The sequence below is a fragment of the Mastomys coucha genome, unplaced genomic scaffold (genome assembly GCF_008632895.1).
Source record: "Mastomys coucha isolate ucsf_1 unplaced genomic scaffold, UCSF_Mcou_1 pScaffold16, whole genome shotgun sequence".
Lineage (NCBI taxonomy): Eukaryota > Metazoa > Chordata > Mammalia > Rodentia > Muridae > Mastomys > Mastomys coucha.
In genome coordinates, this window is record NW_022196898.1 from 81,897,384 (window position 1) to 81,902,471 (window position 5,088).

Consider the following 5,088-nt stretch of genomic DNA (forward strand, 5'->3'; position numbering starts at 1 on the left):
AGCTTGTTTTACCTGGATATTAGAAAAATAAACAATAAATGTGTTACAACTATTATTCATATAACTTCAATTTTAACATTAGAAGAGTAAGATATAACTGCTAAGCTTCCATTGACTACATTGATTTAATCACTATATGTTAATTTTATGGGGAGTAAACACAAAGCAGTCTTTATTTAAGGTATTTTTATACTCTTGTGGTAGTAGTAGTAGTAGTAGATTCTTCATTTTTCATTATTTGAAACAATTTTCAAATTCAAGTATATAAATATATTTTGGTCATATCTCCTCTTCCCCAAGTCCATCCAAGATCCTCTTTTCCTCCCACCCACTTTAGGTTCTTTCTCAAAAAATTAAATATAAAAACTCAATCAACAGCAAATCCTAGAAACAAAATACAACCACATCCAGAAAACAAACAAACAAACAAACAAAAAGATATGAAATATTTTGGCAAAATAATATATATGTTGTGAAAGAGGTAAATAGTGCTATAAGAGCCTGTCATAGAAGCAAGCAATCAAGAGAGGAAGATGAGGAATAAATACTTGTGCTGATGTGTATAGTAGAGGATTGTAAAGTCAGTCATCAATGGGAGAAGAGGCCCTTGGCCCTGTGAAGGTTCTGTGCCCCAGTGTAGGGGAATGCCAGGGCCAATAAGTGGGAGAGGGTGGGGTGGCAGGCATGGGGAGTGGGGAAGCAAAAGGGGTTTGTTCTTGTTGTTTTTGTTTGTTTGTTTGTTTGTTTGTTTGTTGGAGGAGAAACTGGGAAAGGAGAAATCATATGACATATAAATGAAGAAAATATCTACTAAAAAAAAAAGTTCTGACTAGGGTAGATGAGCATGCCATGGGGGCGCGAGCGTGGATATACTTGTGCTGAGGTGAGAGCAGTGACTTGAGCATGGTTGGTGAAAGAAAAATAGATGATAGATAGATAGATAGATAGATAGATAGATAGATAGATAGATAGATAGAAATAGATGATAGAGAGAGATACATACATACATACATACACACATACGTAGTTGATAGATACATAGATGAGAGAGGGAGAGATTCATAGATGAGAGAGAGAGACAGAGAGAGAAAGAGAGAGAGAGAGAGAGAGGGAGAGGGAGAGAGAGAGAGAGAGAGAGAGAGAGAGAGAGAGAGAGAGAGAGAGAGAGAGAGAGAGAGAGAGATTCTGATCACAAGTAAAGAAACAGGGCTATTAGTATGCCAAAGTAGTGTGTAAGTGTAGATGGGAGAGTTATAATTCTATTGCAGTAGTCACAAAGATGCACAGAGGCCAGCTGCTGATCTCCTAGAGTTGATGTAAGCAGACTGCAGGGCTACATCCCAACACTTTCACAGGATATTACGGCGCTTCTCACACTGCTACAGATCTCATCCGTTTTCATACACACACAAAACATGGTGAGACAAAGACAAACTTTAGCTTGGATAAGATTTCTCTTGGCTCACATGAAAAGCTCACTTTCTATCATGTCTACTTTTCTTGCCAGGAAGCATCAACACTATAGAGTTAATGCAAAGAAAGATTAGAAATCACTAGTCTCCCTGCCAGCCAGTGAACACAATAAGCTTTGGAACAATTAAAGAGACCGATGCTTTGAGTGCTTTCATATTTCACAGTCGTATTTAGAATAGCAATTTATAGTGCCAACTACTGCTTCACAGTGATTGGCTGCTGTCAGTTGACTTGTATGTTAATTCTGGGCTTTTCTCCACTTTCTGTCTGGATTGTCACCTGCCATTGAGCTTAGTTTTCTTCCCATCTACTTTAGCAGAGTAAAAGAATATATTGGAGCTCTGAGGGTACTAGTTAGTTCATATTGTTGTTCGTCCTCAGGGGCTGCAAACCCCTCAGCTCCATAGGTCCTTTCTCTAACTCCTTCACTGGGGACCCTGTACTCAGTTCAATGGATGGCTGTGAGCCTCTACATTTGTATTAGTCAGGTAAGGTCTGCAAATGGTGAGTCTGATTGTTCTGGCAGCACGTGTATAGTAGAGGATTGAAAATTCGATCATCAATAGGAGGAGAGGACCTCGACCCTGTGAAGGTTCTGTGCCCCAGTGTAGGGGAATGCCAGGGCCAAGAAGTGGGAGAGGGTGGGGTGGCAGGCATGGGGAGTGGGGAGGCAACAGGGGTTTGTTCTTGTTGTTTTTGTTTGTTTGTTTGTTTGTTTGTTTTTTGGAGGGGAAACTGGGAAAGGAGACATTTACATGTAAATAAAGAAAATATATTAAAAAAAAGAATATATTGGTTTGAAACATTTTGTATTTTAAGTGATATTTTTCATCCTCCCTTGTTTGGCTGGAGTTTCAGAGTAGTCTGATCAAGAAAACCTTGCATTTATTTCATTGCCTTGTTTTTTTTAAATTTGGGAAATAATTTAAATAATTCTAAAATGTATCTTTCCTAATTCTGATGGTCTTATATTTATAAAGCCCTTGATAATCACTAAACAAAACCCTACTCAATGCTAAACACCTGAAATTAAAAATAAAAATGAGTGAATTAAGTCTTTGTCCTCAAAAGGTTTTCCCCCTTTGAGCCTGAAGCCACTGATTCACTTAGACTGGTTATCCCTCAGGCCACAGGGCTCATCCTTCTTCCACAGCTCGGGGTTCACAAGGTCTTCTTGCCTGCCAGTTTTACATAGGTTCAGGGGAATAAAGATCAGGTCTTTGTACTTGTACAGCAAACACCTTATGAAATGAGCCCTCTCCCTTGCCTTATTTTTTATTTAATTTTACTTATGCATGCAAAATAGAATGTTTTTGTAAGCCATTCCATGCATACTTGGTTTTTACTGACTTCCCTTTCCTGTCCTCATCTCCCTGATCTCACAATATTCCTAAATCCTTGACCACCAGAATTCTCCTTTCACCTTCATGACACATGCTCAATATCACCCTGCATACCAACTACAAGATACATGGAACTCTCTAGTTTTCTCTTATTTACCCCCTTCATTCATAAGCATACACCACACACACATACATACACACAAACACACACACACATCTACATGTGCACACACACACACACAAAAGTACACACACACACACATACACATGTACATGCACTACACTAGAAGCTAAGATCAACCTATGAGAGTCTGCACTACCTTACTTAATGTAATATTTTGCAATTTCATACATTTCCCTACACTTTCATTTTTTACTTATAACTGAATAAAATTCCATTGTGGTACATGAGACACATTTTTTTATTACCCATTCATCTGTTGATCAATATTTTTTGCCAGTTCAACAAACACAAATTCTAAGTCACTAGATATTTTACAATTTAGTAGAATTTGTAAGCATTTTTAAGTCAAGATAAGAGTTTCTGTTTTGGGAGGTATTTTATTATTTGTTTGTTTATTTATTTGTTTATTTACTCACTTATTTATTTTGTTTTTTTCAAGACAGGGTTTTTCTGTGTAGCCCTAGCTATCCTGGAATTAACTCTGTTAGACCAGGCTGGCCTGACTCAGAAATCTACCTGTCTCTGCCTTCCAAGTACAGGGGTTAAAGGCATGTGCCACCATCACTCAGTTATGTGGAGAGTTATAATCATCTTTGATTCTGAGGCCTTTGAGGCAAGTCTTTCTCCTATTTGGGAACATCTTTCTCACTTTTAATGTTTAAACATTGATGATGATATAATTTATGGTTTGTCTTTTATATGCAGCATTGGACACATTCTACATAAAAATCTTTATAGTTTTTCTTTGACAGAGTTCTATCTTTCAGTTTCTAAGAAAATGACTCTGGATGCTACACTTTCATGCTAATTTCTTATATGTTGGCTAATTAAAATATTGGTTATTATTTTTGTGTGCAAGACTGAGTGAGAAGGTTAAGTGGCAACTTGTAGAGTATTTGTTATTGTCTCCTACTATGTGGATCCCAGGAATCAAAACAGATCATCAAGGCTTGGTAGAGAGCATTTTTATCTTTGGAGCTATCTTATTGACCTCTATTTTAGCTTTTTATGTTCTCTTCTATAGTATTTCTATGTTGAGATAACATCTTTTAAATTTTTAAATTTTTTATTTTTCTTATTAATAATTTATTTATTTGTATTTTATGTGTATGAATGTTTGCCAAAATACATGTTTGTGCATGAGGCAATGTAATATCCACAAAGACCAGAAAAGGCTGTCAGATCCCCTAGGACTAGATTACTATTAAAAACATTTGTGACCTGCCATGTGGGCCCCAGTAATTGAACCCTGGTCCTTTGGAGGAACAGCCAATGTTCTTAACCACTGAGCCATCTCTCCAGCCAGGTAACCACTTTTATTAATGCATCTTATAAGTACTCGTTAACTCCTCATGACTACTTTAGATTTTCAATTTTAAACACAAAAATTCTAATAATGGGTGTACTTGAGTTATACTCTAGCATATATAAAAAATAAACAGAGAAACATGCATAATTACACTAAAATATTTTTCAGAAAATAATCTCTGTTTGTACAATGACTATTTTAATATTTTAGATTGGTTTTAACTTTAATGTTCATTTCACTCAAGAACTTTCTCATTCATATTGGAGTTAACCACAGTTTGATGTATAAAGGTAAATGTGGATATATTGTTACAGCATGCCAAAGATGTACTCAGGTTTTTATCAGACCAACTTGTGTTATCATTGGTCTTTCTCTGAGGCTTTTAAGACTACATCAAATTCTTCCCTGGTATATACACTCCCTGGGTCACTTTTTTCTTTGTTAGGTGGTAGCAGACTGTGCTTCATGTAAACCTTTATTTTTGCCCTTTAATTTATTACAAACATTCTGCTATAACTAGTACCATAACTTCAAAATGACCTCATCTCAGTTCCACCAACAGACTGTGTCCATCAACGCCAGAGTTGGTTTTTATCACACCAACAGGAAACTCTATATAGAGATCTGCCACCTTAAAGCAATGTAAGTCTTTCCCCTGACCGTTTTGGCACGTCCATGTCTATTGCTGTTTCTCCTTCTCAGCTGGTGTTTAGGCAGTCCTGTTGCTGAGACTATATGCAGACGCAGCAGGTGATCTTTATGAAATGAGGGGGGGTTTA